The 16,545-nt window shown below is 35.1% G+C and overlaps 1 protein-coding gene across 2 annotated transcripts in view; it reads left to right on the forward strand.

Annotated features, from left to right (window-relative positions):
- Window positions 1-16,545, forward strand: part of LOC105255483 (putative polypeptide N-acetylgalactosaminyltransferase 9) — a 195,327-nt gene that overhangs the window by 35,584 nt on the left and 143,198 nt on the right. For both annotated transcript variants that reach the window (XM_011264780.3, XM_011264782.3), the window contains exon 2: window positions 10,147-10,371. The gene's annotated coding sequence lies outside the window, so the exon portion shown is untranslated. The remainder of the gene's footprint in view (window positions 1-10,146; window positions 10,372-16,545) is intronic.

Below are 16,545 nucleotides of genomic sequence, written 5' to 3' on the forward strand. Positions count from 1 at the left end.
AAATATCGCACCACGTTTGCGTAATACATTTTTAAACGTCTTCTTTTGCTCTTTAAAATCGAGAATTTCTTCTTGGTCCTTTCTGACGTCTTGCTTTCGAAGCAAGATCTAAGGGAGACTCGATGCAGCATCTAGCTGCAACTAATAGCATCGATTGCAGATACAGCGGCACTTTACTATCTATCGTAGAGTAGCATTTCCTACCGGAAAAGGATGCGTCTAATGGCCGGCTAGACTCGAATGCCAATGATCTTAGAGGCATGTGTATAAAGGCTTTCATGCATCAGACGTGATAGCGCCTTTAAATAAAATTCTATATTTGGACGAAAAGTTTGAGAAGTGACATGATAAGAAAAATCCTGTACACTTATGATTTCGAGAGAGCATCTAATTTTAAATTTCAGACTATCGTATGTATTTTAAAATTTATTTCAAATTTAATCCATATATATGTAACCGAAAATTAAGGATGTTTTGTATGTGCAATCCCAGCAAAAAGTAGCTGAAAATCAATATTGACGAATATATTCACTTTTAGTGTATTTTGAGTATGAGAAATTGTGTAGAATATTACAATTTGATCTTGGCTACAGTGTAGAGATGTATTTTTTAATATTTATTACGTTTTTACTGAAATATTCCGAATTTTGTTAATCGAAATTAACAAAATTAATTCGGTGCAAATTAAAATCATTATAATTTGTGTACGCTTCAGTGAATCGATTTAAAAATTGTACGGAAGATTCTAAACATATGTAAGGACATTCTGTACAATTTTCATTAAATTCTCAATATTTTGAAAATAGGTACAAAACATCCTTAAATTGTGCGTGAAGGTTTGCAAAGCCTTTTGAGAGAGAGGAAGGCAGAAATTATTTATCGATATAAAAGAAAGGAAAATGAAAAATGGAGAATATTTAATTCGAAATCTCAGGATTAAATTGAAGGAAATTAAATGGGAGAAATTAAATGTTCTCCATTTTCCATTTTCTTTTCTTTATTATTCATAAAGTACTTTCTTATCGATAAATAATTTGCGCCTTCCTGTCTCTCACGAGTCCTTACAAACTTTCACGCACAATTTAATTTTCGGTTTCTCACGCGTAATGCGCAAACGTCAATTTTAGGATTCGCAATTCCCAAGTCGAGAGACGCACGGAGACCCTTGTTGCTTAATCTCGCTAGGAATGCGCGGAGACTGGCTCGTTCTGGAAGGACGCGTCTGCTAAAGACACCGTAGTGTTGGTGGCGGTCTCGGTTTAGGATCGTTGTAAGGGCGATAGTGGCAGGTCCTGCCGGATCCCTCGGCCGCATATCAAGCAGCTTCAGGCATGGCGCAAGATTAATGCGACCTCGTCCCGATAGTCGTTACGGACCTAAGACGATTACATCCTCCTTAAGTTCAGGAGCCGTCGTCTCTGCCGTCTTAATCGTCGGGACCGACGTATATACGCCATTCTAATTAGTTAATCTACCTTTACCTGCGCGTCAGCGTCACCGTCGTCTCGTACTCGCCACCCTGCGGAGCAGATGTTGGCACGAAACGCTCACCAATTAGAAGCCACGGCCTCCTACGACGAATTTTCCATATTATATGTCACACGTGCCTTCTTCTCTTCCTGCCTTGCCACGGCGCTATTAATATTTATTCGCAGCGAATACACGAGCGTGCGATGTCGAGATGTCGGCTTAATAAAGGATGAAGTGAGCATTTGCGATTTTATTCCTTTTTTATTGCGACGTGTGCGCAATGTATTGTAAATGCAAATGACTCTGAATACGTTTTCCAGTTACGTTACGTAAAATTCGGACTTTTATATCGCGGATTAATTACCATAAGACTTTCATGCACCCGGTCGACGAAAAGGTACATTCGCTGCGCGGCAATATAGTATACAACGGAGATAAATTATGACGCTTTCGCTAACAGATGTATCGCGCGCTGCGTCGAGTCCGGAAGTGTCAGGAATGGCTCGCTTTCGTGCAATTTTTAGTTTTCATCTACTCGGGATATATGGCACCGACCTCTTCTATCTCGCGCACGATAGCTCGTAGCGATACGGCGTATTTGTTTCGTTCAACTTATCCTCCCCGCGAGAAGTCTCGGGGCGCGTAACGTCGCTCGTATGCCTCTCGTACTTTGCAAATTTTCTATTCGCGAACCGGTGATCGATGCCTCGATATACCCTCTTCCCGCAAACTCGTACAACTGATAAAAAACTTAGGCAAAGAAGGACATGATGGAGCGGAATAAAGATCAGGGTGAGAACTTCCCCTGCAAAGGAGCTAGAAAAATCGAATTCCTCGGTTATAACGAAGGATTTACGTGCGGCATTCAGCCAGGTAAAATATATGCGAGGCACGTGACGCGTATATCGGTCTGTCGAATCGCGAAGGTACGAAAATAGAAGGATACTAACGACGAATTGCTCCAAGGTGAAAATTTAAGCGGTTAAGTTCTAAACTAATAAGAGGAAAACTCTGAAAAAGAGATTAATTAAATTCCAAAGTGACTTATTATGGGCCGATAAAGCAGAAGGGAGGGTGTGAAAGACGAGAGAGAGAGAGAGAGAGAGAGAGAGAGGGAGAGCAACGGAAAATGTGCAATAGCTCTGCTCGAAGCAAGCAAGGAGCAATTTTCTCGCGTTTCTACCGTTTCTCGTTTCCGTGGTGAAAATTTATAATGGTACATAAAACACTTGTAAAAAAGGGGGGAAATTTACTATTAACGTAAATCCGCGGAATAAAACAGCCGTCGTTTTTATACGAGGCTTTATCGTTCTATCAGCCTGTGCCAACTCATCCACTATTTCTGATTTTTCTCGACAAAGATGTGACGCACGGTTCACTTGTGGGGTTTTCTCCGCTTTGTTCGCCATCGTAGTCGAGAGACTACGTCGCGACTCGCACGAAAACCATGACCCCCTTAACGTTTTTCTTCCCCCCCTTGCGGCCCCGCTGTACAATGAAACCCGAACGAGACGATGACTGAACTACGTGAGAATTGCACCTGGCGGAGATGCAGCGTGTCTCGCGCGCGATTCCGATTAAAGCTTTATGAGCCCGCCGTGAAATGTCTCGGCGATGTCGGACCGGTTGAAATTCTCGGTACCTTCGACCTCTTCCGCTCTGAAATATTTTTATCCCGACACGAAAGGCGTTTTATCCAGGTCGCTCTCGCTTATTCGTCACTCATCTCGGTCCGTTTATATTTATCATCCCTCACGGCACCTCGTTTGTCCCTCCCTTTTCCCCTGGATAACTCTCGTTACCGTTACTCTCGCCGGTGCTACATCAGCCGCGATAAATCGCGGTCGACATCTGAGGTGAAAATCAGGGAATTTGCAACGTTTGACAAGTCGCCGTTCTTACCGACTCTCGCCGGGGGGCGCGATATTTTTACTTCACGTATTTTATACCCGTCTCAGATATACGTGAGGCGCAACGTATATGCGTCCGTTGTGAGGATATCTCGCCGGGGAAATGGCATCTCGACCCATTACGCGGGAACACGGATAGATTAGGTGTACCTTATTCGTCTTCCAACAACCGGAACTCCTCCTCGTTCTTCATCCTCTTTGGCTCTCCCCGCATCAGCACGCGTTTCTATCTTATCCCCGGTTTTTCATCTATCTACCTACCTACCTACGCGCTTCTCTAAGCGACTCACGCGGTCTCTCTTCCGGAGATGACACCTCGCGCCCGCGGGACACGCATTTTTCTTGATCCCGCTCTCGTTTCCACAATTCTCGCACTTTTCCGACAGTCTTCTTCCCGACTCGTAGCCTGCAAGTCGCAATTAATTTTCCGTCTGCGCGAGCGCGCGCCTCGTCCTCCTGGCGGCGATAAATCAAGCAACGGAGTTTCAATTTGGCGCAACGAGCCGTGGCCACGCCGAGAATTCTCATTACGAAACGCACATCGTTAATCAATGAAATCGGTCGCCCCTGTGTCCCAAGCGGAAAAACGCCTGTGGCTTGTATACCGTTACGGTGCGATCGGTGATGTGTGATGGATGTGCACTTGTACGTATCATGCTTGACGAAATCGCGCAAACTCATTATGTAAGATCCCCATCGTATGCAATTCGTCGTAGCCTTATAAACACATGCGTCGAAACGATTATGTAAATTACATTTTTTTCTTAAGGATGGTTTGTACCTATTTTCAAAATATGGAGAATTTAATGAAAATTGTACAGAGTGTCCTTACATATGTTTAGAATCTTCGGTACAATTTTGAAATCGATTCACAAGTTATAAGGAATTTTATTTGCACCGAATTAACATGTGTTCTTATGGGAAACGTGTAACCACGTCGATTTAAATGACAAAAACACATGGAAATAATATTCGAATTTGTTTAAAATTTGCAAAAATTTAGATACAGAGGAAATATTGGCCGCCACCAACATTACGGTGTCTTTAGCAGACGCGTCCTTCCAGAACGAGCCAGTCTCCGCGCATTCCTAGCGAGATTAAGCAACAAGATCTCCGTGCATTCTCGACTTGGGAATCGCGAATCTTAAAATTAACGTTTGCGCACTACGCGTGAGAAACCGAAAATTAAATTGTGCGTGAAAGTTTGTAAGGACTCGTGAGAGACAGGAAGGCGCAAATTATTTATCGATAAGAAAGTACTTTATGAATAATAAAGAAAAGAAAATGGAAAATGGAGAACATTTAATTTCTCCCATTTAATTTCCTTCAATTTAATCCTGAGATTTCGAATTAAATATTCTCCATTTTTCATTTTCCTTTCTTTTATATCGATAAATAATTTCTGCCTTCCTGTCTCTCAAAAGGCTTTGCAAACCTTCACGCACAATTTAAGGATGTTTTGTACCTGTTTTCAAAATATTGAGAATTTAATGAAAATTGTACAGAATGTCCTTACATATGTTTAGAATCTTCGGTACAATTTTTAAATCGATTCACTAAAGCGTTCACAAGTTATAATGATTTTAATTTACACCGAATTTTGTTAATTTTGATTAACAAAATTCGGAATATTTCAGTAAGAACGCAATAAATATTAAAAAATACATCTCTGCACTGTAGCTAAGATCAAATTTTAATATTCCACACAATTTTTCGAAATATACCAAAAATCGATATATTCCACACAATTTCTCAAAATATACCGAAAATCGATATATTCAATATTGATTTTCAGCTACTTTTTGCTGGGATTGCACATGCAAAACATCCTTAATCAAAGCGATATAAAATTTATGAATCTTGCCTCATATGTCGTGCTAATTATAAATAACCGATTGGAATGTGGACACTTTAATTTTAATATTATTGCGACAAATTTCTCGATACCGCGCTCACTGTTTAATCTCGACATTTACGACGACGGAGAGGTCGAAAAGTTTCGCACGTAGCGCAATGTCAGTCGGGTAACGACGTCGTTTGCGCGCGTTCGATCGGATAGCTTACTCGGCATCTTGCTTACAAGACACGTAGCATCGGCAGGGGTTATCGAAAATTTAATAACGTTCGAATTAATAATGCTGGTGTTGGTGCACGCGACGAGAGGCGCGGCTGCGGGAGACGAAATGCCGCAACGCGCTTCGTCGGAAGAGCAATCGGGCTAATAACGCACCGGTTGGAGCGGACGGATAAATTAAATTAATCATGCATCGCCGAAGTCGGGGGGCGTCAGATTCGATCGTGCATTGACCGGACAAACCGCGCGAAATCTCTCCTTCGTCCGGGCACAGCTGACCTAATATCAAGATTCTTGCCATCGACGGTATTTGTATCGATTGAGGGAGAATTTCTATTTTGATATTTAATTCACTTTAGGTCTGATTAAATTAGAAAATTAATTTAAAAATATTGATTTTCCGCTATAATCACGTTTGAGCCGCGCTTGTTTTTACTCAACGTCACTCGCATATGTCAATTTTCCTAACGATATTAAATATTATGCGTAACACGCGAAGTTCGTGCATGAAAATAATTGAATTATTGAAAATGTAGTCGTGCTATATTTTCATAAAATAATTTTGTAAATTAATTTTTTTTATTCTATAACAATCGTATATTCTAAAGCTTTTAAAATTCGAACTTGTAGTTGGATAAGATAGAGTACTTTGACATGCTTACTTATTTCTAAACGCTGTAAATCATCGGGGAGTCATGTGGGCGATAGTTGGCGAAAAAGATATTCCGCTGGTCATTAACGTCCGAGCAGGAACTTCCTCATCCGGCAGTTGTTATCGCCATTTAGAGGTTCGCTTCTGCTATTTTCGTGAATGCGCTATTATGCTCACTGTGAGAATATAACATTTAAGCGGTGCTTAAGCATTTCTCTTGCATCAATTTCAACTTCGATCATAACTTGTTTAAGTTGGCGCATATAGATTTCTCGCGGTGAAGACCACCGATATAAATTTCAGAACAACAGAAATATTAAATTACCTAAGAAATATTAAATCACCTATTAAATTATCTAAGAGAATGAAAATAAATGAAATAATAAGAATAAATAACGAATATATAAATACATTGAATCGAAAAAATTAAATAATTCATGAGAATCTTAATGAATTAATGAATCTCAATTTCACAAAAATAATACTTTTGACATGACTAAAAACAAACATGTCACGAACCGCATAAAAATAAAATTACAAAATTATTATTCTAGATTAGACTCTCTTTATAATTAACGATGGATTAAAAATGGAATATAAAACGCAATTAAGAAATGATGAAAAATTAATGGCTTATAAATGACTCCAAAAATACGTCAGTAAAGATCAATATTCATTATCCAAATAAAATAAAGTTTCGCCCAGAACTTGTGAGAGGAAAATAAAACTGAAATCAAAAGCCGTCTGAAAAGTGAACTAATTAAAAAAAAATTAGGAAACGTGATAGTCAGCGAATATTAACTTTATTTTTTTTCTGTACGGCTGCAAAAAATAATATGATTACAAATTCAAAAATTACACATCATACGCAGCAATATTATAAAGTATTCAATTATTATATAGTTATGAATTAAAAAGGTCTCTGACTAGTTAAGAGTTATTCAATTTTATTATTTTCCTTTACTCTTTTTTTTTTGTTAATTTATATTTTATATTTCTCGCTAATTTGAAAGCTGTACATTGTATATTTTAATATTTCTCGCTAATTTGAAAGCTGTACATTTTTCTAATAAAGAGTTAATAACATTCCATGAAAAAATTTAGATTTTAAATTACAGTTGAAAGCGTATGACGAGTATGGTTTTATTCAGCAAACGAATGGGCCAACTTCAACCGGCCATTTATTAGTGCATCTGATAGCACTCGACGAAAAGGGAAAAAGCAATTTCACGCGATACGAATGTAGGCTGCGAAAATGAATGAGGTTTGCGTATATTGTTGCACCGACCGCTGCGTTCGATTCGGTAGTTATCTACGAAAATTTTAATTGGAGAACGTATATAAATATTGCGTGTAACGCTCCTGCCAGATTAACGACATAATCTACTAGTTTCCGTGAAAGAATCAACGTTCCTTTTAGCTTAATTGTTCCAGCCTGCCTCGCTTGCTGTGCTAATACTATTAACTCCTTATAGTCTCAACCATTAGAAGGTGGTTCCGGCAGCAAGCATGATAAGGATACTCAGCATCTAGATAAAGACAATGGTGCGTTGCGTCGAAAGAAAATAAAGACGTCCGATTTTTTCGATTACCTTTTTCCCTTCAGTACTTTGCTAGAATTTACTTGTTTCTGTCACGTAACGGAAAGAAACAGGTCTGGCGCAAGGAAAAAATTAACAATTTATTTATTTATATTATTATAGTGAATTATATAGATATACGTTTATCAAAATATGTCATTTTAAAATTGAGATGATATTTTTCAATTGTTTTCTTCAAAGTTTTGGATTTTTTTGTACGTTATACGTATCGTATAACAATTATGACATAGTTTATGGTGACGCAATCTGTCACTTCTTTAATTGGCAATTGGAGTAAATCCGTGTAAAACTCGACGATCATTTAATATAGCGTCCACTGTGCTAACCGAACATGGTCACGTTTCCTCTAACAAGTTATCGACCAAGGGCTCCTTACTTGGAGTATGTCCAGCGTCAAGTCACTTCTTGAGACGTTCCAATTGTTCCAAGTTCCATTACTGTTCAGGTCAGACACGTGGAAGAGCTTGTAACTTGATTCGCCTTGGTCTTAAGCAATCTCTCCTTGGCTAGCGTATTCTTTTCCCGTTCGGGGGAAAAAAAAACGAACGTGTCATGATTCAAGACTGCACGTATTCTTGCGGGACTCGCGCGAGTTGCATGGAACTCTTAAACTTAACTGTACAAACAATATAATGGTGTAATTACAAAAACGCAATACGGCGGTAATTAACAAGAAATCGTACCACAACGTTAGAGTTAAATGAGATATCGTTTTTCGTGCTCGCCATTTGCATGCTGCGCGTCTCTCGGTTTTTATCGGGGGTTGCTATTTTCATGCTACAAACAAAACTTTTTTTTATCCGCAAATAAGATGGCTTTTATGAAAAATATCTTCATACAAATTTAAAATGTAGAGATATATTATAATTATAAATCGTAAAATGTTATTTAATATAATATGCAGTGAAAAATTTCTTTCTTTTCTCATAAAATTTATATTATTATACTTTATAATATTCATGTTATTGTACTTCATAATAAAAATGTTAAAAATACATTATCTGAAAAGCACTATCAGTCAGGTGAAAAAGAAATATTATGAAGAGAATACGAAACTTCTAAACGATAATTTAATCCAGCTGGTTAATTTAATTCAGCGTGCAAAAAAATAGCAATTATTATACATATTTTATATATAATATATAATAACTAAATAATATAAAATTACTGATGCCCGTGCGCACAAACACAGATGTAAAATCTTGATATTTTTTATTTTATTGAATAACATATTTGTAACATTTGTAATATTTTTGTAATTTTTTTATTTTACCGAGGTATTAACATTCATGAAATATTAATGAGCTCAAATATAATATTAATTTAAAATTTATAATACATATATTTTGATCTAGTAATTGTTTCGAAACTATACATACGAAATGTACACAAATGGCAATGATCGAGTGGGGACACGGATATCGATTAATGGAATGGAAAATTGATTACTACCGACCGGATAATTGATCACACAGATTGTAATAGGTCGGGAGCCGAGTTTCGCAAGAGCGAACGTATCAACCGATCGTTATTAATCTACAGGAATAAGGTGGAGCGTCTAATCTGTCCCTACCGCGGCTACGTTTACGGCGTAGATTTAATCTGCATTGGATTTAATTAAAATCAAGTGCTTCCATAGTAGCATACTCTCGTTGACAATTGCATGCAGATTGGATTAAGCTTGGAATTAGAACGGAGGGCGAATTCACGCTCCGCGTTAACCCGGGTGCTCGTTTGTCCATATTAATATTCGAATACGTGAAACTGGGACGAATCACGCCCATTGTAAACTTTTGCGATAGAGATTGTCAATAGTAGTAAGAGATAGTAATGAGCCCGGGTCGTTATCATTCTTCATGCGAAAAATACCTATAATTTATTTAATCACCTTGTCTCTCTCTCTTTCTATATATATTAGATTTATTAGATTGTATGTCAAAGCTGTTTTATAATTAAATAATATTTAATTATTTAATATTATTTAATTATAAAACAGCTTTGACATACAATCTAATAAATCTAATATATATATATATATATATATAAAGAGAGAGAGACGAGATGATTAAATAAATTATAGGTATTTTTCGCATGAAGAATGATAACGACCCGGGCTCATTACTATCTCTTATTATATTTAATTATTTAATATTAAATAATATTTATTATATTTATTATTTGATTGTTAAATTGTTAAATTTAAAATTATATTTAACTTAATAATTTTATGTCTTATTTCAATAATATGAATCTCTCTTTCTCTCTCTTTTCGCGCTCCTTATTTTAACTTTCTTTTTAAAAGATTTACGATGACATATCTGTGCCACTCACAAACTCATCACTTACATCATATATTTATATACAGTGATTGAAGTTTCCCAAACTCTCAAACTTTCACGATTTACCCGTATCTAATCGGAACTTTCATTTCTGTTGCAGATGTAGACGGCCACTGGTTTGGAAATCTTGGAGATTTCTCTCTTCCTCGCGCGCGCTTTCCTGCGCATATTTCCAACGTACGTGGGAGTACATTCGAAGTTTTCGCCGATAATCCGACTTAGCATCTGCCGCTTAACAAGGCGAGTATAATTATCGGAGATGCGAAGAAGACCGTTTCCTCGGTAGATATCCGCCTCGTTCCGGATAGCCTGTACGATTCTCAAGGTACGTATCTCGAGTCCGCCGTTCTCCTGATTGCATCCGCGTGTAACTGTGTCAGATATGGAGTGTCGTCCTTGTAACGTATCACACGATCGAATCTCCATCAAGATTCACTCAAATTTCTTTACGTTATCTACAAAATGATAAAATTAGATTGGCATCACTCATAGATAACAAAATCTGGAGATAAGAGATATTGATATAAGCATTTAATTAAATTAAACAAGGAATAGATTCGGATCTTTTAATATTCCTTAAAAATATAATTTTTTATTCTTGCCCGTCATATGAATTTTTTCGACGTATATAAAATATGTTAAGATATATCGACTCGGAGGACTTTCATAAAAGTGGATAAAGAATCGTGTGATATTTTACAATGAAAAATATTACCATTTTTTGTCCAGACTGCATTTTTGAGCCATGTGACGAACCGAGCTCTAAATGTAAAAAAAAGATATGTCACATTTATAAAAGAACATATGAAAAATGCATAACGCCGAAAGTATCGTTATGGTAATTTGCGGAATACGATGGTTTCCTACTATTTCGAATCTGCACGTGATCTGTACGTTACAAGTGTACGCACAATGCATATACATTCATTCATATATGCACATATATGCTCATTGTAATTACGGCTGTCCGTTAGATCGACGCGGAACGTCATTTTTTCATCTTGCTCTATTCATTTCCATCGCGTGTCGCTTTGATTTTGCCGATGGAGAAGTTTCCAATTTGATTCCAACTCGTGAGCAACTATAATAAGGATTCAATGCATAACTATAATAAGGATGATTCAATGCATAACGATAGCAGAAATTTGCAATGCTGATACGTATCGATAGCTTAACGTATGTTCTCGTTAATTATTACATAATAGAATAGTTGTGGAAATTTTGTTTGGCTTTTAATTAATCGCGATTGTCAATTCTTATTATTTGTTCATCTGTATTGATAATCATGCGTGAGCATATGGCGCTTATTATTATTATCGCGCGATTTACACAGAACGAGGAGAACGCATGATCGCTTCTGTATCTCAGCCACGTCGGCCGCCGGCCTTGAAAATTCTGGAGTTTATTTCTGCTCCACGTTTGAGTTACACATGGCGAGACTAACGACCTTTTAATTATTCACTTCTAATTGCGAATGTTACGTGTTACTGGAACGCATGCATTGTAGACATACGACGCGTGTTACGTTAGTTTTTATAATTGTCTACATTACCGTAGCATTTCGATACATGTAGTAGATTTTCAAATATGCATGCATTTATATTTTTTAAATGTAAATATTGCACAATTAAAATATAAATATTTTAGGGGAATAATATATATCACTTAATTTTTTGATAATAAAAAATTTTTTCGGTTGAAATATTAATATAATATTTTTAAAAAGGAGTGTTTATAATTATATATTTAAAATCCATAATTAAAATTATATTTACGTAAATTCGTTTACACAAGAAACTAATTTGATTGATGAATGTAAATATCGATTCTCTTTATAATTTAATTTCTGAAAACGTTATCCATGTTTATGATAATGGCAAGAATATGTATGACAATTTTCTGCCTTGATTTATAACGTCGACGTCATTGTGTAATCGATTTTATGATATGATTATAATTTCGGGCAATTTTACGATGCAGATGGTCTAGTTGAACTATCGTTTAAATCTTTTGGTCTGCGATAATTAAATCTATTCAATATTTCATGAACATCTGCATCTGATGGAATTAACTGTTAATTAATTTTCAATTTAGTTTTAATTTGTGTGAATAAAACGCAATTTTATTTGGATGGTGAATTATTAATACATGTTAATGATGTATTAAGGTGAGTGATGTATTAAGGTGAGTTATTTTATTTTGCGTATAATGTATTTAGCCAAACTTACGGTATATATTATTATTATTGTTGTTTATGCTTATTAAGTTATATTATGTTTTATAGTATTGCTCTGTCGAATTAACTTGCAATTGAGAACAATAATAGAGTAGAATGTGGAAATATAATCCTCTAATGACACTCTAATACAGAGCAAGGAATTATGTTTCGTATTAATTATTACGTGATTACAATATGGTAAATTATCATTTATAATTATGATTTATAATTATTATTGCGAAATAATGTTTACATTTAAATACATTAATGTTCAAATACTGGAGATGAATAAAGTGCGAATGATATAGCATATGAGTATAAATTGTACCATAATACAATATATATATATATATATATTTCATTTAAAAAAAAAATATATATATATAGGTAATGATATTCTTTAATAATATAAATAATAGGGAATTATATATAATTCATTAATGTAATTTTTCAAGTTGTATATGGCTTTATTTTCTGCTCATGTATGAAATGTTTACATTGGAACATTATTTTGTAAAGTCAATTTACCGGAAAAAGATCTGAATCGTTTCTAATTTCAAATTTAAATTAATCTCTCTCTTTTTATACGAAAAGGATTTAAATGGAAAGTACTTTTCAAGCGTGAAGTCATGACAGGAACAATGAGGCAGTGTGTGCGTACACACTTCTTTTCAACTGAATGCCATGACGGTGAGTGACCCGAGAGTGACGGAATTGTTCGCACTTTATTCCCCATTCCATTATACGTGATCGTTGAAATCTCATGCATCACAAAAGAACGATCGGCCAATGAATTTACCTTGCGCGCCTACGTATTACTAATTCATCATCCTTCAATGTGTTCCATTCCTCTTTCACGCGAAATTGCAAAAGTCCTAAATACATGCGTTTGAAATACAAGTAAATGTTAAGTTAAAAGAGAGAATTTTATTTTACATTGCGAAGCAGCTATTATTTTAAACAGAATTTCACTAAATAAAACGAAGAGCAATGCATACATTTGCAAAAATATTGTTTTATGCATTTATCCGATAGTTTCAATTTTTTGATATGTTTATATGATATTTTTAATCTTAATTACTCGTTTAATATATATTTTGATTCATCCCCGTAATTCATTCAAAGATATTCGTTTTATTTTTTGCATCTGTCATATTTTACTATCGAGCTTTTCAAGTATTTTTATTTATCCGTTCATCAATTTCGTGTCTCACTCGCGGAGGTGAAACACGAATAGGCGGGAGTGATTCCGACGAAATAGATGATAGAAACTTCGCTTCGTAGGTTTTGATTATTCGCCATCGTAAATTCACAGACAAACATGAATAACGCATCGTGATTTACATTCTGCGATAGTTTATCCAGGAGTGCCCCTACTCCACGGAAGACTTAACATTTTGATTATACCTTATATATCGAATAACATTTAATTTTCATTTGCATAATATGCATGTATCAGTGTGTAAATTTTCATTATTTATCTCAGTTTTCTTCTTTTTAAATCTAAGCGATCTAATACATTAACTGAGTTCATGCGATACATTTAATTTTATCTTATATATATTTTTAAATAAAATATATATATTAGATATATTTTAAATATATATATATATATATATATATATATATATATTATTAATCAATACTCTTAAATATTGAAATAAGAGAGAGAGACGTAAAAGTTGAAGAACCTTCGTTAACCTTCTTTCATGAAGTTAAATTCGTATATTTAACATAATTAAGTGCTAATTACTTTAACTTCAAATTTGTTGTTTCTATTTATTAACAGAAAATTGACATGAAAGATAGAGTTGCTAATTTTATATTTATGAGTTGCTAATTTTTATACTGGTACTTGATTTTTAAACAACATAAATATTAAATAGAAAAAAATATGTTAAAATTAATTGTTAATTAATTATTCAAAGATATCAATATATTTTAAAAATATTTACATTTTTATAGATATCCATTAATACAGGATATAATTAAAATTATACAACAATAAAGTGTTGAGGCACAAAAATCAAACGAAAGTAACGATATCATCTTAATATCAAATTGCTTCGCAATGTTATCAAAATATTCTAATTTGACAGATATTATTTGTGAAATAAAGTAAAAAAATAATTAAAAATAAAACTCTAATGTCCATATTGCCGCTAAAATAAACTATATTAATACAATTAATTGCTCTAGCTTGATTTTGAAATTGAGATGTAAAATCTAGAAATTAATCAATTCATTAATTGCATTAACGTAAATTAGTTTTGTAGCGAAATGGATGTTGGAAGTTTTCGATTAGTGTATAAGTATATTCCACCATGAATTTGGGATTAGAGGAGTAAATTCGCAATTAATTGTGCTGTACATTCGCATTTAGTTTCTCGTGGTGAGAGTGTGTGAAATTAACCGGAAATTAGAAAGGATTTTTAACAAGATATATGCAATCTTTCGGAGAAGATTGGAGCGAAATTAGGCAAAACTGAATAAAAAAAATGTCATGGGCAAGACAAGAATGTTTAATTTTCTTAAAAGCAACCGCACAATAAACCTCTCTTCATGTACTGCAGTCATGTTTTTCAATTAATAAACCGCGATATTGCTCGTGATGTATCGCCCAGGGCCACTCGTCGGTTTTATATCAGTTGTAACGTAGCGATAGAGCATACGGCTAATGACGTAGTTACATGTTTCAATCCGTTATTGCACCGTTATTTGATTAATACAAAGGACGCAATCGATGAAAACGCCTGCCGCGAGATTACGCGTAATAGCGGTGATGCAATTAAATATATTCCAAAGGCCCGTGCATGAAGAGAGCAATTTTCTGCAAAAGATGTAATAGTTGCGCAAAATATATAGCCGGGCGTTTCAATCCGTTATTGCAGCGCCATTTGATTAAGATAACAAATACGTGCAACAGACCGTCGCGAAAATACGGATGTAATAGCAGCGGCGTAATTAACATACACGAAGGAGAGATTTTGCACGAGAAAAAAATTATCCGTAATTGTTCTCGAATAGCCGATCGTGAAACTTGACGACATATCATCTGTATATAATTATATCATTTTATTGCGAGTGTAAAAAAAGTTTTAACGGAGTGAAGTGAGAATATATATACGTTTGCGAAGAGGTAAATGCATCCATAAAAGCGTTAAACCGCGCTATGCACATAGACTATTTCCGATTTTGCTGTTGCGCACCGAGTGTAGCTTGTCGTGCAATTAAAAAAAATATATTCGCTAAAAATAGCAAGCGTATCGAAAGATAACGAACGGACTAACGGTTACGCACTAACAATAACATTGTAACGATGAACGTTGCGCGATATGCACGTTAACGATAGCGCATACTGCGATTATTTGCGGCTTAAGATTATGTTGCCAATTAGTTTTTATCGTCTATGCGAGTTTATATCGTGAATTTTGTGATTAAACCATCCATTTCCTACAATGAAACAATACTTGTACGTTAAAAATCTTTATTACATAATTAATTTACAACGTATTCTGTAAGCTTTAGTTTTATACACTATGCAAATAATTCGCTAATATAATTTTATTTCGCGTTATTTTACATTTTATTATAATTTTTCATTTTATATAATTTTTTTCAAATCGTTATTCAACGTTAAATATAACACAAATGTTGCCGAATGGAAGAATCGAGACACCGAGGAGAAATTTGGATCTCAGTCTTCTCTTTTCGCGATATCGAAAACATAGCGGTGCCATATTATGTGAAAGAGTCGTCAGCGCGCGCGAATGATCGGCCTGTGCATTTGTACGATTATTTCCTGCCGGTGAATTAAATTTCACGTCGACGAATAATACCGTGGAATTTAAACGAATTTCAATACCCCACAAAGCGAAAATAGCGTGGATGATACATACATCGGACGATGTCAACCTTTGTACTTTACATCGTCATACCACCGCGGATCCGCAAAATTACGAGCGTTATCAGGATATTAAGCGCGTTTGTTGAACCGGGACACATAACACGCATACGCGCAAAACACGCATGTTAATCCTTTAAAATTAATTCGCGCGACAAATTTCACATTGATTCATTTATAACGCCGTATTTATACAGCACGTGCCACTATCATTGAAACGTTATCGAGACAAAACAGAAATATCGGCATACTATAATAATGATGATTAATATTGAGCTATATGAAGTTCACGTTGGAATGTTGCGGTTACAATCCGAATTCATGGTATTTCATGATTCTTGCGTCGCATGCATATAATTAATTTTTCACATTTCGCG

Source organism: Camponotus floridanus, unplaced genomic scaffold (genome assembly GCF_003227725.1).
Source record: "Camponotus floridanus strain SB8 unplaced genomic scaffold, Cflo_v7.5 scaffold18, whole genome shotgun sequence".
Taxonomy (NCBI): Eukaryota; Metazoa; Arthropoda; class Insecta; order Hymenoptera; family Formicidae; genus Camponotus; species Camponotus floridanus.